The sequence below is a fragment of the Phyllobates terribilis genome, unplaced genomic scaffold, assembly GCF_046119375.1.
Source record: "Phyllobates terribilis strain yellow unplaced genomic scaffold, ASM4611937v1 Scaffold_11__3_contigs__length_659146591, whole genome shotgun sequence".
NCBI classification, from domain to species: domain Eukaryota; kingdom Metazoa; phylum Chordata; class Amphibia; order Anura; family Dendrobatidae; genus Phyllobates; species Phyllobates terribilis.
The window spans coordinates 474,929,429-474,955,526 of record NW_027362771.1 but is presented as its reverse complement, the minus strand read 5'-3'; positions in this window follow the sequence as shown (position 1 = coordinate 474,955,526).

Genomic DNA, 26,098 nt, shown 5'->3' with positions numbered 1-26,098 from the left:
CCGGAGCCAGGGCGAGGGCAGGCTGGAGCCAGTAATAGGGCAGGCCGGATCCAGGGCGAGGGCAGGCCGGAGCCAGAGCGAGAGCAGGCCGGAGCAAAAGCGAGGGCAGGCCAGAGCCCGAGCAAGAGCTGGGCGGAACCAATGCGAGGGCTGACCTGAGCCAGAGGAAGGGCAGGCCGGAGCCAGGGCGAGGGCAGGCCGAAGCCAGTGCGAGAGCAGGCCGGAGGCAGGACAAGGACAGGCCAGAGCCAGGGCGAGGGCAGGCCAGAGCCAGAGTGAGGGCAGGCCGGATCCAGGGCGAGGGCAGGCCAGATCCAGAGCGAGAGCAGGCCAGAGCCAGAGCGAGAGAAGGCCGGAGCCAGAGCTAGAACAGGCCGGAGCCAGGTCGAAGGCAGGCCAAAGCCAGTGCAGGGCGGAGCCAGGGCGAGAGCAAGCTGGAGCCAAGGCGAGGGCAGGCCGGAGCGAGAGCAGGCCGGAGCCAGGACGAGGGCAGGCCGGAGCCTGGGCGAGAGGAGGCCGGAGCCAAGGCGAGGGCAGGCCAGAGCCAGAGCGAGAGCAGGCCAGTGTCAGAGCGAGAGCAGTCAGGAGGAAAGGCAAGGGGAGGCCATAACTAGTGTTGAGCCACCCCCGTAGTGTTCGGGTTCGGTTCGGTTCGTCGAACACCTTAGAACACCGTCGAACACCGTTAAAACCAATGGCAGGCAAACAAAAACACATAGAAACACATAGAAAACACCTTCAAGGGTGTCCAAAAGCTGACAAACTGCTCAGAAGACACTCTCTTTAAAAAAGCCGGCCGGCAAATTCAGCAGCGGCATACACGGGTACCCGAAAATTTAGAGAAGAAGGAATAGAGCATAACACATAGATTAGATAGATAGAAACATGTCAGTCACACATATAAGAAGCACAGTGACAGTGTTGGTTACTGCAGTTGTCATTTAGTGTAAAGAATTTATTAAAAAAAATATTAGTGTTTTCATGCACCGTCTCTTTAAAAAAGCTGGCCGGAAATTCAGCAGTGGTACCCGACAATTTAGAACAGAAAGAATAGAGCTTCACACATAGATTAGATAGATAGAAACATGTCAGTCACATATATAATAAGTACAGTGACAGTGTTGCTTACTGTACTTGTCATTTAGTGTAAAGGATTTATTTAAAAAAATAATAGTGTTTTCATGCACCGTCTCTTTAAAAAAGCCAGCCGGCAATTTAACATCTGTACCCGACAATTTAGAACAGAAAGTACAGTGATAGTGTTGGTTACTGTACTTGTCATTTAGTGTTAAAATAAAGGATTTATTAAAAAAAAAATTAGCGTGGGGTTCCCCGTAATTTTAGTCTCTAGCGGAGGTTAAGCAGACGGCTGGGGCAGATGTTTGAAGCCTGGGAAGGGGGTAATACCCATGGAGCTTCCCAGGCTACTAATATCAGCCCCCAGCTGAATACCTAGCCTTTACTAGCTATTAAAATGGGGGACCCCCCCCAAAAAATGACGTGGGGTCCCCCCTATTTTAATAGCTAGCAAAGGCTAGGCAGACAGCTGGGGGCTGATATTAATAGCTCAGGAAGGGTGCCATGAATATTGGCCCCCTCCCAGGCTAGAAACACCAGCCGCCAGCCGCCCCAGAAATGGCACATCCATAGGATGCGCCAATTCTGGCACTTAGCCTCGCTCTTCCCACTGCCCTGTAGCGGTGGCAGTGGGGTAATAGGGCTGGGGTTGATGTCAGCTTATAATGCCAGCTGACATCAAGCCCAGGTTAGTAATGGAGAGGCGTCTATAAGACACCCCCATTACTAACCCCATAGTGAAAGTTAAAAAAAACACAAACACCGAGAATAAAGTCCTTTAATTGAAATAAAGACACAATTCTTTATTGTTCTAAATTAAACCATACTTACCATCACGCCCATTCCAGCTGAAGCCAACGATCTCCTGCAATAAAAATAAAATAATAAACCAACATCATCCTTACCTTTCGATGGTTCCCAGGACAGCTCCAGCTCTGCTACATCGAGATGACAGGCTGGACCGCAGCAGAACGCTGCCATCCAGCCTGTCAGCCCGCAGACACTGAGAAGAGCAGGCTTGCTTGCGCTCCTCAGTGTCTCGCTGTGACGGCATCCAGATGAGCCGAGGTCATGTCCAATGAACTCTGCTCACCTCATGCACGTCACTGACAGCGTGGGAAAATTCTCCTGCACTCAGCGCTTCAGCGTGGGATAATTCTCACGCTGAAGCGCTGAGTGCAGGAGAATTTTCCCACGCTGTCAGTGACGTGCATGAGGTGAGCTGAGATCATTGGACATGAACTCACCTCATGCACGTCACTGACAGCGTGGGAAAATTCTCACGCTGAAGCGCTGAGTGCAGGAGAATTCTCCCACGCTGTCAGTGACGTGCATGAGGTGAGCTCATGTCCAATGAACTCAGCTCACCTCATGCACGTCACTAACAGCGTGGGAAAATTCTCCTGCACTCAGCTCTTCAGCGTGAGAATTTTCCCACGCTGTCAGTGACGTGCATGAGGTGAGCTCATGTCCAATGATCTCAGCTCCCCTCATGCACGTCACTTACAGCGTGGGAGAATTCTCACGCTGAAGCGCTGAGTGCAGGAGAATTTTCCCACGCTGTCAGTGACGTGCATGAGGTGAGCTGAATTCATTGGACATGAGCTCACCTCATGCACGTCACTGACAGCGTGGGAGAATTCTCCTGCACTCAGCGCTTCAGCGTGAGAATTTTCCCACGCTGTCAGTGACGTGCATGAGGTGAGCCGAGTTCATTGGACATGACCTCGGCTCATCTGGATGCCGTCACAGCGAGACACTGAGGAGCGCAAGCAAGCCTGCGCTTCTCAGTGTCTGCGGGATGACAGGCTGGATGGCAGCGTTCTGCTGCGGTCCAGCCTGTCATCTCGATGTAGCAGAGCTGAAGCTGTCGTGGGAACCATGGAAAGGTAAGGATGATGTTGGTTTATTATTTTTCTTTTATTGCAGGAGATCGTTGGCTTCAGCTGGAATGGGCGTGATTGTAAGTATGGTTTAATTTAGAACAATAAAGAATTGTGTGTTTATTTCAATTAAAGGACTTTATTCTGGGTGTTGTGTTTTTTTTAAATACTTTACTAGAAATTCATGGCGGTCATGTCTAATACTGGCGTGACCCCATGAATTTTGGGCTTAGGGCCAGCTGATAATACCAAGCTGGCCCTAACCCCTGTATTACCCAGTGAGCCACCGCACCAGGGCCCTGGATGATTTGGGTACAGCGCCAGAAGATGGCGCTTCTATGAACGCGCCATTTTCCGGGGTGGCTGCGGACTGCAATTTGCAGCGGGGGGGGGCCCAGAAAGCTTGGGCCTCCCTGCGCTGCAGATTCCATCCCCCAGCTGCCTAGTTGTACCTGGCTGGACACAAAAATAGGGCGAAGCCCCACGTATTTTTTTTTTAATTATTTCATGAAATTCATGAAATAATTAAGAAAAAAAGGCCTTCCCTATATTGTTGTGTCCGGCCAGGTACAAATAGGCAGCTGGTGGTTGGGGGCAGCCCGTTCCTGCCTGCTGTACCTGGCTGGACACAAATATAGTGCGAAGCCCCACTTCAATTTTTTTAAATTATTTCAGGAAATTCATGAAATAATTTTAAAAAAATTGACGTGGGGCTGCGCACTATATTTGTGTCCAGCCAGGTACAACTAGGCAGCTGGGGGCTGGAATCCGCAGTGCAGGGAGGCCCAAGCTTTCTGGGCCCCCCCCGCTGCAAATTGCAGTCCGCAGCCACCCCGGAAAATGGCGCGTTCATAGAAGTGCCATCTTCTGGCGCTGTACCCAACTCATCCAGGGCCCTGATGCGGTGGCTCACTGGGTAATAAAGGGGTTAGGGCCAGCTTGGCATTATCAGCTGGCCCTAAGCCCGAAATTCATGGGGTCACGCCAATATTAGCCATGACCACCATGAATTTCTAGTAAAGTATTTAAAAAAAACACAACACCCAGAATAAAGTCCTTTAATTGAAATAAACACACAATTCTTTATTGTTCTAAATTAAACCATACTTACCGTCACGCCCATTCCAGCTGAAGCCAACGATCTCCTGAAATAAAAGAAAAATAATAAAGCAACATCATCCTTACCTTTCCATGGTTCCCATGACAGCTTCAGCTCTGCTACATCGAGATGACAGGCTGGACCGCAGCAGAACGCTGCCATCCAGCCTGTCATCCCGCAGACACTGAGAAGCGCAGGCATGCTTGCGCTTCTCAGTGTCTCTCTGTGAGGGCATCCAGATGAGCCGAGTTAATGTCCAATGAACTCGGCTCACCTCATGCACGTCACTGACAGCGTGGGAAAATTCTCATGCACTCAGCGCTTCAGCGTGGGAGAATTCTCACGCTGAAGCGCTGAGTGCAGGAGAATTTTCCCACGCTGTCAGTGACGTGCATGAGGTGAGCTGAGTTCATTGGACATGAGCTCACCTCATGCACATCACTGACAGCGTGGGAGAATTCTCCTGCACTCAGCGCTTCAGCGTGAGAATTTTCCCACGCTGTCAGTGACGTGCATGAGGTGAGCCGAGTTCATTGGACATGAACTCGGCTCATCTGGATGCCGTCACAGAGAGATGCTGAGGAGCGTAAGCATGCCTGCGCTTCTCAGTGTCTGCGGGATGACAGGCAGGATGGCAGCTTTCTGCTGCGGTCCAGCCTGTCATCTCGATGTAGCAGAGCTGAAGCTGTCGTGGGAACCATGGAAAGGTAAGGATTATGTTGCTTTATTATTTTTCTTTTATTGCAGGGGATCGTTGGCTTCAGCTGGAATGGGCGTGATTGTAAGTATGGTTTAATTTAGAACAATAAAGAATTGTGTCTTTATTTCAATTAAAGGACTTTATTCTGGGTGTTTGTGTTTTTTTTTAACTTTGACTATGGGGTTAGTAATGGAGGTGTCTTATAGACGCCTCTCCATTACTAACCTGGGCTTGATGTCAGCTGGCATTATAAGCTGACATCAACCCCAGCCCTATTACCCCACTGCCACCGCTACAGGGCAGTGGGAAGAGCGAGGCTAAGTGCCAGAATTGGCGCATCCTATGGATGTGCCATTTCTGGGGCGGCTGACGGCTGGTGTTTCTAGCCTGGGAGGGGGCCAATATTCATGGCACCCTTCCTGGGCTATTAATATCAGCCCCCAGCTGTCTGCCTAGCCTTTGCTAGCTATTAAAATAGGGGGACCCCACGTCAATTTTTTGGGGGTCCCCCATTTTAATAGCTAGTAAAGGCTAGGCATTCAGCTGGGGGCTGATATTAGTAGCCTGGGAAGCTCCGTGGGTATTACCCCTTCCCAGGCTTCAAACATCTGCCCCAGCTGTCTGCTTAACCTCCGCTAGAGCCTAAAATTATGGGGAACCCCACGCCAATTTTTTTTTAGATAAATCCTTTATTTTAACACTAAATGACAAGCACAGTAATCAACACTGTCACTGTACTTCATATATATGTGACTGACATGTTTCTATCTATCTAATCTATGTGTGATTCTCTATTCCTTCCATTCTAAATTGTCGGGTACCGCTGCTGAATTGCCGGCCGGCTTTTTTAAAGAGACGGTGCATGAAAACACTAATATTTTTTTTAATAAATCCTTTACACTAAATGGCAAGTACAGTAATCAACACTGTCACTGTACTTCTTATATATGTGACTGACATGTTTCTATCTATCTAATCTATGTGTTATGCTCTATTCTTTCGGTTCTAAATTGTCGGGTACCGGTGTATGCCGCTGCTGAATTGCCGGCTTTTCATGTTTCACTGTGAGCACAGTTCCCATCGATTTGGGCAATCACTCTAATGCCACAACCACCATGGCTGTGGCATTACAGTGAGTGGCAGACAATCCCTGCATGATTGGTGCTCTAAATTGCGCCAGACATGCAGGACACGCTTTTGGTGCAAGAACAGTTATCGAACATAACCTCGAACAGCCGAATTTTTTGCAAATCGTTCGGGTTCGTCGAACAACTCGAACACTGCCCAAAACAGCTCGAATTTGAGATTGGCGAACAGTTCTAGTCGAACACCGCTCATTTCTAGCCATAACCAGAGCAAAAGCAGGCCGGAGCCAGTGCGAGCGCAGGTCAGAGCCAGAACGAGAGCAGGTCAGAGCCAGAGCAGGCCGGAGCCAGGGCGAGGGCACGCCAGAGTCAGAGCGAGAGGAGGCCAGTGCCAAGGCGAGAGCATGCCAGAGCGAGAGCAGGCCAGAGCCAGAACGAGAGCAGGCCAGAGCCAGAGCGAGGGCAGGCCAGAGCCAGAGGGAGAGTAGGCCAGAACCGAGGCGAGGGTAGGCCAGAGCCAGAGAGAGAGAAGGCCGGAGCCAACGCAAGGGCAGGCCGGGACCAGGGAGAGAGCAGGTCGGAGCCAGGGCAAGGCCAGATCCAGAGCGAGAGTAGGCCGGAGACAGGGCGAGAGCAGGCCGGAGCCAGGGCAAGGGCAGGCTGGAGCCAGAGCGAGAGGAGGCCGGAGCCAGGGCGAGGGCAAGCCGGAGCCAGAGCCAGGGTCAGGCCGGAGCCAGTTAGAAGGCAGGCCGGATCCAGGGCGACGGCAGGCCGGAGTCAGAGCGAGAGCAGGCCGGAGCTAAGTCGAGGGCAGGCCAGAGAGCTGGCCGGTGCCAAGGCGAGGGCTGGCCGGAACTAGTGCAAGGGCAGGCCGGAGTCAGGGCGAGGGCAGGCCGAAGCCAGAGTGAGAGCAGGCCGGAGCCAGGGCGAGAGCAGGCTGGAGCTAAGGCGTGGGCAAGCCGGAGCCAGGGCGAGAGCAGGCTGGAGCTAAGGCGTGGGCAAGCCAGAGACAAAGCAAGAGCAGGCCGGAGCCAGGACGACGGCAGGCTGGAGCCAGGGCGAGAGCAGTCCGAGGCCAGGGTGAGGGCAGGCCAGAGCCAGAGCAGGCCGGAATCAGAGCGAGAGCAGGCCTGAGCAAAGGCGAGGGCAGGCCGGAGCCAGAGCGAGATCAGGCCAGAGCCAGGGCGAGGGCCGGAGCCAAGGCGACAGCAGGCCAGAGCCAGAACGAGAGCAGGCCGGAGCCAAGGCAAGGGCAGGCCAGATTCAGAGTGAGAGCAGGACAGAGCGAGAGCGAGAGCAGGCAGGAGCCATGACGAGCGCAGGCCGGAGCCAAGGCGAGGGCAGGCCGGAGCCAGAGCAAGAACAGGCCGGAGCTAGGGCGAAGGCAGGCCAAAGCCAGAGCGAGAGCAGGCCGTAGCCAAGGCGAAGGTAGGCCGGATCCAAGGCTAAGGCAGGCCAGAGGCAGAGTGACAGCATGCCGGAGTCAAGGCGAGGGCAGGCCATAGCTAGAGCAGGCCGGAGCCAAGGCGAGGGTAGTCCAGAGCTAGAGCAGGACAGAGCCAGGACGAGGGCATGCCAGAGCCTGAGCAACAGCAGGCTGGAGCCAGGGAGAGGGCTGGCCGGAGCCAGAGCAGGAGCTGGCCGGAGCCAAGGCTAGGGCTGGCCGGAGCCAAGGCTAGGGCTGGCCGTAGCCAGAGCAAGGGCAGGCTGGAGCCTGGGTGAGGGCAGGCCGAAGCTAGGGCAAGGGCAGACCAGAGTTAAAGCGAGAGCAGGCCGGAGCCAAGTCGAGGGCAGGCCAGTGCCAGAGCGAGAGCAAGCCAGAGCCAGAACGAGAGCACGCCGGAGCCAGGACGAGGGCAGGCCTGAGGCAGAGCGAGAGAAGGCCGGAGCCAAGGCGAGGGCAGGCCAGAGCCAGAGCGAGAGCAGGCCGGAGCAAAGCCGAGGGCAGGCCAGAGCCAGAGTGAGAGCAGGCCTGAGCCAAGGCAAAGGCAGGCCAGAGCGAGGGCAGGCCGGAGCCAGAGCGAGAGCAGGCCGAAACCAGAGCAAGAGAAGGCCGGTGCCAGGTCGAGGGCAGGCCGGAGCCAGGGCGAGGGCAGGCCGGAGCCAGTTAGAGGGAGGCTGGATCCAGGGCGAGGGCAGGCCGGAGCCAGAGCAAGAGCAGGCCGGAGCCAAGACGAGGGCAGGCCAGAGCCAGAGCGAGAGCTGGCCAGAGCCAAGACGAGGGCTGGCCGGAACCAGAGCGAGAGCTGGCCGGAGCCATAGCGAGGGCAGGCGAGAGCCAGGTAGAGGGCAGGCTGGATCCAGGGCGAGGGCAGGCTGGATCCAGGGCGAGGGCAGGCCGGAGCCAGAGCGAGAGCAGGCCGGAGCCAAGGAAAGGGCAGGCCAGAGCCAGAGCGAGAGCTGGCCGGAGCCAAGGCGAGGGCAGGCCAGAGCCAGAGCGAGAGCTGGCCGGATCCAAGGCGAGGGCAGGCCAGAGCCAGAGTGAGAGCTGGCCGGAGCCATGGCGAGGGCAGGCCGGAGCCAGAGCGAGGGCTGGCCGGAGCCAGTTAGAGGGCAGGCCAGATCCCGGGCGAGGGCAGGCCGGAGCCAGAGCGAGAGCAGGCCGGAGCAAAGGCGAGGGCAGGCCAGAGCCAGAGCGAGAGCAGGCCGGAGCCAAGGCAAAGGCAGGCCAGAGCCAGAACGATAGCAGGCCTGAGCCAAGGCAAAGGCAGACCAGAGCGAGGGCAGGCCGGAGCCAGAGCGAGAGCAGGTCGAAACCAGAGCAAGAGAAGACAGGTGCCAGGGCGAGGGCAGGCCGGAGCCAGTTAGAGGGCTGGCCAGATCCCGGGTGAGGGCCGGCTGGAGCCAGAGCGAGAGCAGGCCGGAGCCAAGGCGAGGGCAGGCCAAAGCCAGACCGAGAGCTGGGCGGAGCCAAGGCGAGGGCAGGCCAGAGCCAGAGCGAGAGCTGGCCGGAGCCACGGCGAGGGCAGGCCGGAGCCAGAGCGAGGGCAGGCCGGAGCTAGTTAGAGGGCAGGCTGAATCCAGGGCGAGGGCAGGCCGAAGCCAGAGCGAGAGCAGGCCGGAGCAAAAGCGAGGGCAGGCCAGAGCCAGAGCGAGAGCTGGGTGGAGCCAATGCGAGGGCTGGCCGGAGCCAGAGCAAGGGCAGGCCGGAGCCAGGGCGAGGGCAGGCCGAAGCCAGAGCGAGAGCAGGCCGGAGCCAGGACAAGGGCAGGCCGGAGCCAGGGCGAGAGCAGGCCGAGGCCAAGGTGAGGGCAGGCCAGAGCCAGAGCAGACCGAATCCAGGGCGAGGGCAGGGGACAGTCAGAGGGAGAGCAGGCTGGAGCCAAGGCGAGGGCAGGCCAGAGCGAGAGCAGGCCAGAGCCAGAGAGATGGCAGGCCGGAGCCAGTGCGAGGGCAGGCCAGAGCCAGAGTGAGAGTAGGTCAGAGCCAAGGCGAGGGCAGGCCAGAGCCAGAGCGTGAGCTGGCCGGAGCCATGGCAAGGGCAGGCCAGATTCAGAGCGACAGCAGTCCAGAGCCAGAGCAAGAGGAGGTCGGAACCAGAACGAGAGCAGGCAGGAGCCAGGGCGAGGGCAGGCCGGAGCCAGAGCGAGAGCAGGCTGGAGCCAGAGAGAAGGCAGGTCGTAGCCAGAGCGAGAGCAGGCCGGAGCCAAGGCGAAGGCAGGCCAGAGCAATAGCAGGCCGGAGCCAAGGCGAGGGCAGGCCAGAGCGAGAGCAGGCAGGAGCCAAGGCAAGAGCAGGCCAGAACCTGAGCGAGAGCAGGCCAGAGCCAGAGCAAGAGCAGGCCAGAGCCAGGGCGATGGCAGTACAGAGCAAGAGCGAGAGCAGGCCAGAGCCAGTGCGAGGGCAGGCCAGAGCCAAGGCGAGGGCAGACCAGAGCCAGAGCGAGAGCAGGCCGGAGCAAAGGCAAGAGCAGGCCAGAGCGAGAGCAGGCCGGAGCCAGGGCAAGGGAAGGCCGGAGCCAAGGCGAGGGCAGGCCGGAGTCAGGGCGAGGGCAGGCCGGAGCCAGGGCGAGGGCATGACAGAGCCAGAGCCGGCCGGAGCCAGGACGAGGGCAGGCCAAAGCCAGAGCGAGAGCAGGCCGGAACCAGGGCGATCCAGGCCAGAGCCAGAGCGAGAGCAGGCCGGAGCCAATCCGAAGACAGGCCAGAGCGAGAGCAGGCCGGAGCCAGGACGAATGGAGGCCGGAGCCAGGGCGAGAGCAGGCCGGAGACAAAGAGAGGGCAGGCCAGAGCCAGAGCAGGCCAGAGCCAATGCGATGGCAGGCCAAAGCCAGAGTCAGAGCAGGCCGGAGCCACGGCGAGGGCAGTCCAGAGCCAGAGCGAGAACAGGCCGGAGCCATGGTGAGGGCAGGCCGGAGCCAGAGCGAGAGTAGGCCAGAGCCAGGGCGATGGCAGTACAGAGCGAGAGCAGGCCAGAGCCAGTGCGAGGGTAGGCCAGAGCCAGAGTTAGAGCAAGGCAGAGTCAGGGAGTAGGCAGGCCGGAGCCAGAGCAATGGCAGGCCGAAGCCAGGTAGATGTCAGGCCAGAGCCAGGGCGAGGGCAGGCCGGAGCCAGGACGAGGTCAGGCCGGAGACAATGCGAGGGCAGGCCAGAGCCAGAGCAAGAGTAGGCCGGAGCCAGGGCAAGGGCAGGCCGGAGCCAGGGTGAGGGCAGGCCAGAGCCAACGAAACAGCAGGCCGGAGCCAGGGCGAGGGCAGGCCAGAGCCAGAGCGAGAGAAGGCCGGAGTCAAGGCGAGGGCAGGCGCCAGGGCGATAGCAGGCCGGAGCCAAGGCGAGGGCAGGCCGGAGCCAGGGCGAGGGCATGACAGAGCCAGAGCGAGAGCAGGCCGGAGCCAGGACGAGGGCAGGCCGAAGCCAGAGCGAGAGCAGGCCGGAACCAGGGCGATCCAGGCCAGAGCCAGAGCGAGAGCAGGAGGGAGCCAATGTGAGGACAGGCCAGAGCGATAGCAGGCCGGAGCCAGGATGAAGGGAGGCCGGAGCCAGGGCGAGGGCAGGCCAGAGCCAGAGCGAGAGAAGGTCGGAGCCAGGGTGATAGCAGGCCGGAGTCAAGGCGAGGGCAGGCGCCAGGGCGATAGCAGGCCGGAGACAAGGCGAGGGCAGGCCGGAGCCAGGGCGAGGGCAGGCCGGAGCCAGGGCGAGGGCATGACAGAACTAGAGCGAGAGCAGGCCGGAGCCAGGACGAGGGCAGGCCGAAGCCAGAGCGAGAGCAGGCCGGAACCAGGGTGATCCAGGCCAGAGCGAGAGCAGGCCGGAGCCAAGGAGAGGACAGGCCAGAGCCAGAGCAGGCTGGAGCCAATGCGATGGCAGGCCAAAGCCAGAGTCAGAGCAGGCCGGAGCCAAGGCGAGGGCAGGCCAGAGCAAGAGCGAGAACAGGCCGGTGCCATGGCGAGGGCAGGCCGGAGCCAGAGCAGGACGGAGCCATGGCGAAGGCAGGCTGGAGCCAGAGCGAGAGCAGGCCGGAGCCATGGCGAAGGCAGGCCAGAGCAAGAGCAGGCCGGAGCCAAGGAGAGGGCAGGCCGGCGGCCAGAGCGAGAGCAGGCCAGAGCCAGGGCGAGGGCAGTACAGAGGCAGAGCAGGCCAGAGCCAGTGCGAGGGCAGGCCAGAGCCAAGGCGAGAGCAGGCCGGAGCAAAGGCAAGAGCAGGCCAGAGCCAGAGCGAGAGCAGGCCGGAGCCAAGGCAAGGGCAAGCCAGAGCGAGAGAAGGCCGGAGTCAAGGCAAGGGCAGCCCGGAACCAGGGCGAGAGCAGGCCAGAGCCAGAGCGAGAGCAGGCCAGAGCCAGTGCGAGGGCAGTTCAGAGCCAAGGCGAGGGCAGGCCAGTGCCAGAGCGAGAGCAGGCCGGAGCAAAGGCAAGAGCAGGCCAGAGCCAGAGCGAGAGCAGGCCGGAGAAAGAGCGAGAGCAGGCCGAGCCAGGGCGAGGGCAGGCCGGACCTAGAGCGAGAGCAGGCCAGAGGCAGGGAGAAGGCAGGCCGATGCCAGGTAGATGTCAGGCCGGAGCCAGGGCGACGGCAGGCCGGAGCCAGGGTGAGGGCATGCCAGAGCGAGAGTAGGCCGGAGCCAGGATGAGGACAGGCCAAAGCCAGAGTGAGAGCAGGCCGGAACCAGGGCGATCCAGGCCAGAGCCAGAGCGAGTGCAGGCCGGAGCCAAGGCGAGGACAGGCCAGAGCCAGAGCGAGAGCAGGCCGGAGCCAGGACGAAGGGAGGCCGGAGCCAGGGTGAGAGCAGGCCGGAGCCAAGGAGAGGACAGGCCAGAGCAGGCCGGAGCCAATGCGATGGCAGGCCAGAGTCAGAGCAGGCCGGAGCCAAGGCGAGAGCAGGCCAGGGCGAGGGCAGTACAGAGCCAGAGCGAGAGCAGGCCGGAGCTAGAGCGAGAGCAGGCCGAGCCAGGGCGAGGGCAGGCCGGAGCTAGGGCGAGAGCAGGCCAGAGGCAGGGAGAAGGCAGGCCAGAGCCAGGGCGATGGCAGGCCGAAGCCAGGTAGATGTCAGGCCGGAGCCAGGGCGAGGGCAGGCCGGAGCCCGGGCAAGGGCATGCCAGAGCCAGAGCGAGAGCAGGCCGGAGCCAGGACGAGGACAGGCCAAAGCCAGAGCGAGAGCAGGCCGGAACCAGGGCGATCCAGGCCAGAGCCAGAGCGAGAGCAGGCCGGAGCCAATCCGAGGACAGGCCAGAGCCAGAGCAAGAGCAGGCCGGTGCCAGGACGAAGGGAGGCCGGCGCCAGGGCGAGAGCAGGCCGGATCCAAGGAGAGGGCACGCCAGAGCCAGAGCAGGCCGGAGCCAATGCGATGGCAGGCCAAAGCCATAGTCAGAGCAGGCCGGAGCCAAGGCGAGGGCAGGCCAGAGCCAGAGAGAGAGCAGGCCAGAGCCAGGGCGAGGGCAGTACAGAGCCAGAGCGAGAGCAGGCCAGAGCCAGTGCGAGGGCAGGCCAGGGCCAAGGCGAGGGCAGGCCGGATCCAGAATGAGAGCAGGCCAGAGTCAAGGAGTATGCAGGCCGGAGCCAGGGCAATGGCAGGCCGGAGCCAGGTAGATGTCAGGCCAGAGCCAGGGCGAGGGCAGGCCGGAGCCAGGGCGAGATCAGGCCGGAGACAGGGCGAGGGCAGACCAGAGCCAGAGCAAGAGTAGGCCGGAGCCAGGGCAAGGGCAAGCCGGAGCCAGGACGAGGGCAGGCCAGAGCCAGGACGAGTGCAGGCCAAAGTGAGAGCGAGAGCAGGCCGTAGCCAAGACGTGGGCATGCCAAAGCCAAAGTGAGAGCAGGCCAGAGCCAGAGCGAGAGCAAGCCAGAGCCAGAGCGACAGCAGGCCGGAGCCAGGGCGAGGGCAGGCCAGAGCCAGAGAGAGAGCAGGCCAGAGCCACAGCGACAGGAGGCCGGCGCCAGGGCGAGGGCAGGCCAGAGCCAGAGAGAGAGCAGGCTGGAGCCAGGGCGAGGGCAGGCCAGAGCCAGAGCGAGAGAAGGTCGGAGCCAGGGCGATAGCAGGCCGGAGTCAAGGCGAGGGCAGGCGCCAGGGCGATAGCAGGCCAGAGCCAAGGTGAGGGCAGGGCGGAGCCAAGGCGAGGGCAGGCCGGAGCCAGGGTGAGGGCAGGCCGGAGCCAGGGCAAGGGCATGACAGAGCCAGAGCGAGAGCAGGCCGAAGCCAGGACGAGGGTAGGCCGATGCCAGAGCGAGGGCAGGCTGGAACCAGGGCGATCCAGGCCAGAGCCAGAGAGAAAGCAGGCCGGAGCCAAGGTGAGGACAGGCCAGAGCCAGAGCGAGAGCAGGCCGGAGCCAGGACGAAGGGAGGCCGGAGCCAGGGCCAGAGCAGGCCGGAGCCAAGGAGAGGACAGGCCAGAGCCAGAGCAGGCCAGAGCCAATGCGATGGCAGGCCAAAGCCAGAGTCAGAGCAGGCCGGAGCCAAGGCGAGGGCAGGCCAGAGCGAGAACAGGCCGGTGCCATGGCGAGGGCAGGCCGGAGCCAGAGCGAGAGCAGGACGGAGCCACGGCGAAGGCAGGCTGGAGCCAGAGCAAGAGCAGGCCGGAGCCATGGCGAAGGCAGGCCAGAGCCAGAGTGAGAGCAGGCCGGAGCCAAGGAGAGGGCAAGCCGGCGGCCAGAGTGAGAGCAGGCCGGAGCCAGAGCGAGAGCAGGCCAGAGCCAGGGCGAGGGCAGTACAGAGCCAGAGCGAGAGCAGGCCAGAGCCAGTGCGAGGGCAGGCCAGAGCGAGAGCAGGCCGGAGCAAAGGCAAGAGCAGGCCAGAGCGAGAGCAGGCCGGAGCCAGGGCAAGGGCAGGCCGGAACCAGAGCGAGAGTAGACCAGAGCCAAGGCAAGGGCAAGCCAGAGCGAGAGAAGGCCGGAGCCAAGGCAAGGGCAGCCCGGAACCAGGGTGAGAGCAGGCCGAAGCCAGAGCGAGAGCTGGCCAGAGCCAGTGCGAGGGCAGTTCAGAGCCAAGGCGAGGGCAGGCTAGAGCCAGAGCGAGAGCAGGCCAGAGCAAAGGCAAGAGCAGGCCAGAGCCAGAGCGAGAGCAGGCCGGAGCCAGAGCGAGAGCAGGCCGAGCCAGGGCGAGGGCAGGCCGGAGCTAGAGCGAGAGCAGGCCAGAGGCAGGGAGAAGGCAGGCTGGAGCCAGGGCGATGGCAGGCCGATACCAGGTAGATGTCAGGCCGGAGCCAGGGCGACGGCAGGCCAGAGCCAGGGCGAGGGCATGCCAGAGCCAGAGTGAGTGTAGGCCGGAGCCAGGATGAGGACAGGCCGAAGCCAGAGTGAGAGCAGGCCGGAACCAGGGCGATCCAGGCCAGAGCCAGAGCGAGAGCAGGCCGGAGCCAGGACGAAGGGAGGCCGGAGCCAGGACGAGAGCAGGCCGGAGCCAAGGAGAGGACAGGCCAGAGCCAGAGCAGGCCGGAGCCAATGCGATGGCAGGCCAAAGTCAGAGTCAGAGCAGGCCGGAGCCAAGGTGAGAGCAGGCCAGAGCCAGGGCGAGGGCAGTACAGAGCCAGAGCGAGAGCAGGCCAGAGCAAGGGCGAGGGCAGTACAGAGCCAGAGCGAGAGGAGGCCAGAGCCAAGGCGAGGGCAGGCCGGAGCCAGAGCGAGAGCAGGCCAGAGTCAGGGAGAAGGCAGGCCGGAGCCAGAGCAAGGGCAGGCCGAAGCCAGGTAGATGTCAGGCTAGAGCCAGGGCGAGGGCAGGCCGGAGCCAGGGCGAGGTCAGGCCGGAGACAGGGCGAGGGCAGGCCAGAGCAAGGGCAGGCCAGAGCCAGGTAGAGGGCAGGCCGGAGCCAGAGCGAGAGCAGGCCGAAGCCAGGGCAAGGGCAGGCCAGAGGTAGAGCGAGAGCAGGCCGGAGCCAGGGAGAGGGCAGGCCAGAGCCAGAACGAGAGCGAGAGCAGGCCGGAGCTAGGGCGAGGGCAGGCCAGAGCCAGAACGAGAGCGAGAGCAGGCCAGATGCAGGGACAGGGCAGGCCGGAGCCAGGGTGAGGGCAGGCCAGAGCCAGAGCGAGAGCAGGCTGGAGCCAAAGCGAGGGCAGGCCAGAGCGAGTGCAGGCCGGAGCCAAGGCGAGGGCAGGCCAGATCGAGAGCAGGCCAGAGCCAGTGCGAGGGCAGGCCAGAGCGAGAGCAGGCCGGAGCAAAGGCAAGAGCAGGCCAGGGCAAGGGCAGGCCGGAGCCAGAGCGAGAGTAGACTAGAGCCAAGGCAAGGGCAAGCCAGAGCGAGAGAAGGCCGGAGCCAAGGCAAGGGCAGCCCGGAACCAGGGTGAGAGCAGGCCGAAGCCAGAGCGAGAGCAGGCCAGAGCGAGTGCAGGCCGGAGCCAAGGCGAGGGCAGGCCAGAGCGAGAGCAGGCCAGAGCCAGGGCGAGAGCAGGCCAGAGCTAGAGCGAGAGCAGGCCGGAGCCAGAGCGAGTGCGGACCGGGGCCAGGGCGTGGGCAGGCCGGAGCTAGAGCAAGAGCAGGCCGGAGCCAGGGCGAAGGCAGGCCAGAGCGAGAGCAAGCTGGAGCCAAAGCGAAGGCAGGCCAGAGCCAGAGCGAGAGCAGGCCGGAGCCAAGGAGATGGCAGGCCAGAGCGAGAGCAGGCCGGAGCCCTGACAAGGGCAGGCCAGAGCCAGAGCGAGAGCAGGCCGGAGCCAGAGCGAGAGTAGGCCGGAGGCCGAGCGAGAGCAGGCCGAAGCCAAGGCGAGGGCAGGCCAGAGCCAGAGAGAGAGCAGGCTGGAGCCAGGGCGAGGTCAGGCCAGAGCTAGAGCGAGAGCAGGCCGGAGCCAGAGCGAGTGCAGGCCGGAGCCAGGGCGAGGGCAGGCCGGAGCTAGAGCGACAGCAGGCCGGAGCCAGGGTGAAGGCAGGCCAGAGCGAGAGCTGGCCGGAGCCAAGGCGAAGGCAGGCCAGAGCCAGAGCGAGAGCAGGCCGGAGCAAAGGAGAGGGCAGGCCAGAGCCAGAGCAAGAGCAGGCCGGAGCCATGGCAAGGGCAGGCCAGAGCCAAAGTGAGAGCAGGCCGGAGCCAGGGCGAGGGCAGACCGGAGCCAGAGCTAGAGTAGGCCGGAACCAGAGCGAGTGCAGGCCGAAGCCAAGGTGAGGGCAGGCAAGACTGAGCGAGAACAGGCCGGAGACAGGACGAGGGCAGGCCAGAGCGAGAGCAGGCTGGAGCTAAGGCGAGGTCAGGCCAGAGCAAGAGCGAGTGCAGGCCGGAGCCAAGGCGAAGGCAGGCCAGAGCAAGAGCAGACCGGAGCCAGGGCGAGGGCTCGCTAGAGCTAGATCAGACCGGAGCCACGGCGGAGGCAGGCCAGAGCCAGAGTGATATCAGGCCGGAGTCAGGGCAAGGGCAGGCCGGAGTCAGAGCGAGGACAGGCCGGAGCCAGAGCAAGAGCAGGCCGGAGCCAAGGCGAAGGCAGGCCAGAGCCAGAGCGAGAGCAGTCCGGAGCCAAGGAGAGGGCAGGCTGGAGCCAGGGCGAGAGCAGGCCGGATCCAAGGCAAGAGCAGGCCAGAGCCAGTGCGAGATCAGACCGGATCCAGAGCGAGGGCAGGCTGAAGCCAAGGCGAGGGCAGGCTGGAGCAAGGGCGTGAGCAGGCCGGAGCGAGGGCGAGGGCAGGCCGGAGCCAGGGCGAGAGCAGGCCGGAGACAAGTCGAGGACAGGCCGGAGCCAGGGTGAGAGCAGGCCGAAGCCAGGGCGAGGACAGGCCAGAGCCACAGCGAGAGTAGGCCGGAGCCAAGGCGAGGGCAGGCAAGACAGAGTGAGAGCAGGCCGGAGCCAAGTCGAGGACAGGCCGGAGCCAGGGTGAGAGCAGGCCGAAGCCAGGGCGAGGACAGGCCAGAGCCACAGCGAGAGTAGGCCGGAGCCAAGGCGAGGGCAGGCAAGACAGAGTGAGAGCAGGCCGGAACCAGGGTGAGGGGCAGGCCAGAGCAAGAGTGAGAGAACACAGTTTTAATTACCTGGCCTGTAGGTAACTGTTTTGAACAGCAAACCAGTGTCAAAAAATTTGCTGACACACTGGAATTTTAAATTTTTTAATGGAGGCCAGAAATGGCAGTATTTTCTGAAAAAGTATATGTAATCCGTGTGATGGAGAAAACACAGTTTTAAATACCTGGCCTGTAGGTAACTGTTTTGAACAGCAAACCAGTGTCAAAAACTTTGCTGACACACTGAAATTTTTTTTTAATGGAGGCCAGGAATGGCAGTATTTTCTGAAAACGTTTATGTGATCCGTGTGAAGTAGAAAACATAGTTTTGAATACCTGGCCTGTAGGTAACTGTTTTGAACAGCAAACCAGTGTCAAAAACTTTGCTGACACACTGAAAAAAAAATTTAATGGAGGCCAGAAATGGCAGTATTTTCTGAAAACATATATGTGATCCGTGTGATGGAGAAAACTCAGTTTTCAATAGATGGATTTTTAGCGCTGTAATATGGAAAGGACCTGGCTGTATTCTGCAGTGCCAACAAGCAAATGGTGCAGAAAAACCGTGTTCTCTGGATTGCTTTTTAATTAAATAATGAGGATTAAGATGCAAAAAAAAGTATTCCTGGCCCCTGAGACCTGGGCCTATTTCCAGAAATATTTAACAGCAGCAGCCGACAGAACTGGAATGGAGCCTCTTGTGCTATATGCACTGCAGTCTGCTATATACAGTACAGACCAAAAGTTTGGACACACCTTCTCATTTAAAGATTTTTCTGTATTTTCATAACTTTGAAAATTGTACATTTACACTGAAGGCATCAAAACTATGAATTAACACATGTGGAATTATATACTTAACAAAAAAGTGTGAAACAACTGAAAATATGTCTTATATTCTAGGTTCTTCAAAGTAGCCACCTTTTTGCTTTGATGACTGCTTTGCACACTCTTGGTATTCTCTTGATGAGCTTCAAGAGGTAGTCACCGGAAATGGTTTTCACTTCACAGGTGTGCCCTGTCAGGTTTAATAAGTGGGATTTCTTTCCTTATAAATGGGGTTGGGACCATCAGTTGTGTTGTGCAGAAGTCTGGTGGATACACAGCTGATAGTCCTACTGAATAGACTGTTAGAATTTGTATTATGGCAAGAAAAAAGCAGCTAAGTAAAGAAAAACGAGTGGCCATCATTACTTTAAGAAATGAAGGTCAGTCAGTCCGAAAAATTGGGCAAACTTTGAAAGTGTCCCCAAGTGCAGTTGCAAAAACCATCAAGCGCTACAAAGAAACTGGCTCACATGAGGACCGCCCCAGGAAAGGAAGGCCAAGAGTCACCTCTGCTTCTGAGGATAAGTTTATCCGAGTCACCAGCCTCAGAAATTGCAGGTTAACAGCAGCTCAGATTAGAGACCAGGTCAATGCCACACAGAGTTCTAGCAGCAGACACATCTCTTCAACAACTGTTAAGAGGAAACTTTGTGCAGCAGGCCTTCATGGTAAAATAGCTGCTAGGAAACTACTGCTAAGGACAGGCAACAAGCAGAAGACACTTGTTTGGGCTAAAGAACAGAAGAAATGGACATTAGACCAGTGGAAATCTGTGCTTTGGTCTGATGAGTCCAAATTTGAGATCTTAGGTTCCAACCACCGTGTCTTTGTGCGACGCAGAAAAGGTGAACGGATGGACTCTACATGCCTGGTTCCCACCGTGAAGCATGGAGGAGGAGGTGTGATGGTGTGGGGGTGTTTTGCTGGTGACACTGTTGGGGATTTATTCAAAATTGAAGGCATACTGAACCAGCATGGCTACCACAGCATCTTGCAGCGGCATGCTATTCCATCCGGTTCTCGTTTGGTTGGACCATCATTTATTTTTCAACAGGACAATGACCCCAAACACACCTCCAAACTGTGTAATGGCTATTTGACCAAGAAGGAGAGTGATGGGGTGCTACGCCAAATGACCTGGCCTCCACAGTCACCAGACCTGAACCCAATCGAGATGGTTTGGGGTGAGCTGGACCGCAGAGTGAAGGCAAAAGGGCCAACAAGTGCTAAGCATCTCTGGGAACTCCTTCAAGATTGTTGGAAGACCATTTCGGGTGACTACCTCTTGAAGCTCATCAAGAGAATGCCAAGAGTGTGCAAAGCAGTCATCAAAGCAAAAGGTGGCTACTTTGAAGAACCTAGAATATAAGACATATTTTCAGTTGTTTCACACTTTTTTGTTAAGTATATAAATCCACATGTGTTAATTCATAGTTTTGATGCCTTCAGTGTGAATGTACAAATTTCATAGTCATGAAAATACAGAAAAATCTTTAAATGAGAAGGTTTGTCCATACTTTTGGTCTGTACTGTACACCGCCTGCCTATACACCCTGCCTGCCAGAAGGACTGTTTGTTATGATGGATATGTGTAATGTACGTTTTTTCTCCCTACACTACCTAATACACGATCAAATCTCTCCCTGACAAAGCAGCAGCTCTCCCTACACTGTCTGATCCGGAGTGACTGTGACGAGCATGGCGGCGCCAGGTCTGATATACACCTGATGACGCAGTGCGGCCAGCCAATCACTGTAATGCCCACAACCAACATGGCTACGGCATTACAGTGCATGGCAGGCAATCCCTGCATGTTCATTGGCTCTCTAAAGAGCGCCAAACATGCAGGGAGGGGACACGAGTTCCCGCCCGAGCAACCTGGAAATACTCGCCGAGCTTGTCGAGCACCATGATGCTCGGGCGAGTACCGAGTAGTGGCGATCACGTTCGCTCATCACTAGTCACAATGGATAAATATTACCTGTGGTCATATTGGAGCAGAAGGAAAAGAGGGCTACTGCACAGCTCAATACCGTAAAAGCTCACACACAGCTCCCTATATACAGGGTGGTCCAAAAGTAGGTGGACAGAAAATAATAACATTTATTTTGATTTATATATAAAATTATATTTACTAACACAAGCATAACATTGACAATTAAATTTTATTCTGAACAATAATGCAAAAACCCTTAAATGTTATCAACGCAGGTGCTCAAACTATTTTCCATTACAATTTGCACAGCTTTGAAGTCTGCCTCTTACGCTTCGACAAACTTTTTTTGCACAAGTTTCTTTGGGTATTAATTTCTTGAAATGCATCTCTTATGTAATTTTTCAAATCACTGACACTTTTTGGTTTTCGACTATAAACTTTGTCTGTGAGGAGTGAAAAGTGGAATCTGATTGGTTGCTAAGGGCAACTGAGCCAGTTTCACTTTACACCATGTTTGATAAACCTCCCCCTTCATAACCTTATTACACTTTCTGTCCACCTACTTTTGGACCACCCTATATAGTATGAGCCCCGGTTATCTCCTATATACAATATGAGCTCCAGCATAGCCCCCTATATATAGTATGAGCCCCACATAGCCTCTCTATAAACAATATGAGCCCTCACATAGCCTCCTATATACAGTATGAGCCCCCATATAGCCTCCTATATACAGTATGAGCCCCCACATAGCCTCCTACATTCAGTCTGAGCCCCCAAATAGCCTCCTACATTCAGTATGAGCCCCCACATAACCTCCCATATACAGTACGAACCCCTACACAGCCTCCATATATATAGTGTGAGCCCCACATAGCCTGCATATACAGTGTGTCCCATATATATAGCCTCCTCTTTACAGTATGAGCCCCAAATAGCCTCCTATATACAGCATAAGCCCCCCATAGCCTCCTATATACCGCATGAGCACCACATAGCCTCTGCATATACAGCAGGAGCCCCCACATAGCCTCCCTGTATATAGTGTGAGCCCCACGTAGCTTCTTATATACAAGATGAGCCTTCAATATACATACAAATATACCATATACATGAAAAAAACAATAACACATACTCACCATATCATCATATGCATACTCATACTCATTAGGGCTTGTTCAAAAACACACCTACAGTGAGCTATCACACAATAAAAAAGCCTGATGTTTGTAGTGCATTTAATATTTACCTGTTGTCTTTTAGGCTACAGATGAAAAAATGCAGGAAAAAAAAAAGTAAATTAAAAAACTTGCTAGTTGCTGTGCACTCTGCTGATAGCACACTGTCACAGCATGGGTTGCAAGCACCCAGGACAAGACAAGTATGTGCCCCCTAACCCGTGAACCAATAGCACTCCGTGAGTCCTTTCCAAAGGCCCAGTACTGCACGTGTATTGTAATTTAAGGAATATACTGATGTAATTATACTTTGCAATTTCATTTCTTAATTTTTTTTTTCTGTTTTTTGCTGAAGTCATCTCTCGAATTTTAAAAATATAAAACGCAATACATTATTTTATTTTTTTGCTTTCTATTTTCTTAATACATTTTTTATAGAACAATTTTATTACCTTAGCCCTATTCCTAGCCCTAACCATTGATATAGAATAACGTCTCAGTCTCCCAAAGGATGAGTACACACACTTTCTCTGTAGATTAAAGAAAGTTTTATTGTAGCCACAAGAGCTCTGATCAATATTAGAATAGAACTGCCTCCATTGTATTGGGGCACAATTCTTATAGTATAAATTGTGGGTTGTACATAGTAGGTGGGACATAGGAAGATTATAACATAACCAATCATCTTACAATATAAACAACTAACATCCAATCATTACTAATCAGGCGATTATACAAAATGCTTACCTATGTACTTATATAATTACTTGATGCAATGTACCTGTTTTGTTGGTCAATGTGCTTTCCCTAGATCAACCTGACCTCAAAAGGGCATTTTGACTAAGATAAGCAGCCCCTGCAAATTCCACAGTGGCTTGGGTAAACTTTGCATCTTTGCTAAGAGATTATTGATTAATCTTATTATGATCTAGTTGTTTCAGCAGTATATTTTACTAGATTGGTTTATAGGAGTGTTAAAGGGATATATATTAAAAGGGATTTAATTTTATGGTAGATTGAATTTCCTATCATTTTCCTCTCTCTGATAATAATATTATCACTTGTCACTTACACCTCTACATCAAAGTAATAGTATCTTCTGCCCTCTCTACGGAAAGGAGGGGGAGGAGCAAGAAGAGGTATTTCAGAATTTTCATTGGCCGGTAGATGATGAACGTTTAAGACATTCTTGGGTCTTCGGATTTTTGTTATGGCCCACTTGCATAATTTTATGAGCAATATGATGATGAAAGCAAACAGACAAATTTGTAGGAACATGTGACCTACACCGACAATCCATCCTCCTATACCTTTAAACCAGTTAGCAGGGTTCAACCATTGTAACCAACTGCTAAACATGGTTTCATCATCATGGGAATGTTCTTCTCTGAATCTTTCTTTTAATTCCATGGCCTTGGTGATATGTTTATCAATTCTGACTGAAAAATTGGCATCTACATAGTTGCAACAGGCAGGACCGATTATCTGACACATACCTCCTTGACTGGCCGTTAAATAGTCCAATACTATAGTGTGTTGATTTAGTACTTTTGCATGAAAACGAGTTTGATTGTTTAGTATTAGGATGGCATCGAATACTTCATCTGTGACATTATCAAATAATTCTGCTAATTGTTCAATGTTATGAGAATTGTGGATGGCCAATCCTGTAATTGTGAGAGTGAGTCCAAACTTTGTGTACCATGGAGTGTGTATCAAAGGCTGGGTTTTAGCTCTTCTCTTCTGCATCATATGTCTTGGTATCTGATCAAGGTCTATCTCATCATGGGTGATGGTCCATGTAGCTAGGGTCAATCTTGCTAGGGTACATGTACCAACGCCATCATAAGGTAGAAATTTGTAAGCAAAAGTTCCACAAACATAATACATATTTTCTGGAAGAATGATATGTTCTCCACCTAAATGGGATAGTAACCTGTAAGAAATTTCAGATGCATACCATATGAGAGGTTGTAACCTCGGGGACGGGCACCAGGGGTGTCTTAGTATTCCTCTTACTGTTTGATTGCATGTATTAGTATCTTCATTATATCCTGAACTATTTATTAAATCATGCAACAAACCTGATGTTCCTTCGGTTAATTCATACACTAGGCCCCCGAATATAGTAGATCCTTCATTATTTTCTGATGTGTAGGGGACATGACTTGGTAGAAATATAACCTGTAATGATTCTAGATTAACAGGTATGGATCCCAACTCATTATTTGTGATATTAATTCTATTACATCGTATGCTGGTAGATCCTGGACCACATACAGCTATGCTGTGGGGTGTAATGAGGGATAGATCTCGAATTGCTACCCACCATGGTGGAGCTGTCCACCCTGCTATTGGAAGGGACACCCGAGTGTTGTTATATCGTGAAGCACTCAGATTTGTGGGAAATGTAAAAGTTTCTTCTAGTGACAGGATAAGTTCCTCCATTGGTACAGGAGTAGCTAAGAAAGGCATAGATTTTGAGGATATTGGTGAATGAGTGCATATCCAACAATCTTTAGTTCCTGTGCGCTTGGCTATGGTGTCATGCATATTTAACAATTTATTGTCCCAGGGCTCTTGTAGGTGTTCATGTAACTCCCGTTTACCTCTAAGGAATTCTCTATCATCAAAACACCAAACTATGCACCTGGCTTCATAACCATTCGGTTTACAATAGTATTCTATGCAGTCATGAACATCTGGGATACCTCTTTTCTTCCTTCCTCCCAGGAATGGATCTAGTGGTATTGTTGGATTATCAGTATCTGTGGACGTAGAACATTCACTTAAACTGTGTAAACACACCATTATCACCAAAAGACTACATAGGCCTATCACCGCTCCCCAGAGTCTTTTGCTCGCATGTGGTCCATATAACTGCTCATAGAGTGACATCTTCTTCTTTGTATTATCCTCTTCACGCGATGGAAGAACAGCGCTGGAATTATCTTCAGCTGTTACAGCAGCGACTTAGGTGGCAGCCTGAGAGAAGCGTATTTCTGCCTTATCTCAGACCACAAAAACTCACTTACGGGTGCAGCTCAGGGTGTGTGGTACAGATGATGTCAGCTGGCTCTTCTTTATCTGGCGCAGATGGTGATGTCGTCTCAGCAGTGGGTTGTACTCTTTTGCAGTGAGATGCGTGGATCCACGTCCCTCTTCCTTCTACCTTAACGCTGGTAGGGGTTGTCAACAGGACTTGGTATGGACCTTCCCACCGTTCTGTAAGGGAACCAGACCGCAAGAATTTACGTACCAACACGTAGTCTCCTGGCTGCACCTCGTGACAGGACAAAGTGACTTGTGGTTGTTGTAGATGTACACTCTGGGCAATGTCTTTTAGTTGTTTTTGCAAGCGTAAGACGTAGTCCACATTCAAGGTATTCTGAGCAGCCTGGGCAGTTTCTGGGGGTGAAAGTGGGTGATTAGGTATCTTGCCATACAGAATCTCAAAAGGTGATAGCTGTAAAAGACCTCGTGGTGTTATTCTGATATCCATCAATACCAAAGGTAGGGCATCTGGCCACTTCATACCTGTTTCTTTACAACATTTTGCTAGTTTCTCTTTTATGGTTCGGTTATACCTTTCCACTTTCCCACTAGCTTGTGGGTGATAAGGAGTATGCAATTGTTGTTTTACTCCTATCATTGAACATACTTTTTGGAATATTTTACCTGTAAATGCAGGACCTTGATCACTAGATATTATCTGTGGAATACCATATCTACACACAAATTCCTTACATATCTTAGAAGCAGTTATTTCTGCTGTCTGTGAGGCTGTTGGATAAGCCCCTACCCATCCTGAGAATTGATCAACACATACCAAGACATATTGCAATCTACCGACTTTAGGTAGTTGAATGTAATCAATCTGCAGAATTTGGAAAGGACCCGTGGTTGATGGAAGGTGAGAAGGTGGGGCTTTCACAGCTCCTCCAGCATTTTGCTGGAGACATGTTTGACAAGACAAACATTTTCTTTTTGCAATAACTGTGAAACCTGGTGCACACCAGTACGTATATACCAAATTTCGCATCGCGGTTTTACCTCCATGGGTTAAACCATGTGCAGCATCTGCTAACGCTGTCAGCAGAGATTTTGGGGCCACTGGTTTACCTTCACCATTTCTCCAGAGGCCTTCTGAATCCTGGGTGCATCCTATGTCCTTCCATCGGGCCTTTTCCTGAGGAGAACAATTATTTTGCATTGTTTGCAGTTTTTCCCAATTTGGGATTTCAATCAGGTTCATCATAGATATACTTAAAGTTTTGCTTGCTGCCGTTTTTGCAGCTGCATCAGCTCGGTTGTTTCCTTTTGCTACTGGATCTTGTCCAGTGGTATGAGCTTGACACTTGATGACAGCAATCTCTTTTGGGAGATTCACTGCATCAAGTAACTGAGCAATTTCTCCTGAGTGGCTTATTGGAGAACCACTAGCAGTGAGAAAATTTCTCATTTTCCATATAGTACCAAAATCATGTATTACGCCAAATGCGTACCTTGAGTCTGAATAAATGTTAACACGTTGTCCTTCTGCTAGCTGGCATGCCTTTGTGAGTGCAATTAGTTCTGCTCTTTGTGCTGAGTGTGGTGTTCCTAATGCTTCAGCATAGACCACATTGTGGTCATCCACTACTGCAAACCCAGAATTCACTTCTCCTGTGTCTGTGGCAACTTCCATCAACGTAAAACACCAAATCTGGGTTTGGCAGTGGTTCTTCTTGTAAGTCTGCCCTAGGCAGTGTCAATGTTTGCGTGTGAAGTATACAATCATGTTCATCAGGGCATGCCATTCTGTCAAACTCACTGTCTGTGTCAAATTCACCAGTCTCACCATTCACTCCCTCTCTCTGAGACAAGAGTGTCTCATATGGTAGTAAAGTAGCAGGGTTCAACTGTGAACATCTGCGTAAAGTGATGTGACTTGGCTGTAAGAGTGTCACTTCCCATCTGGTAAGTCTGGCCTGGGTGA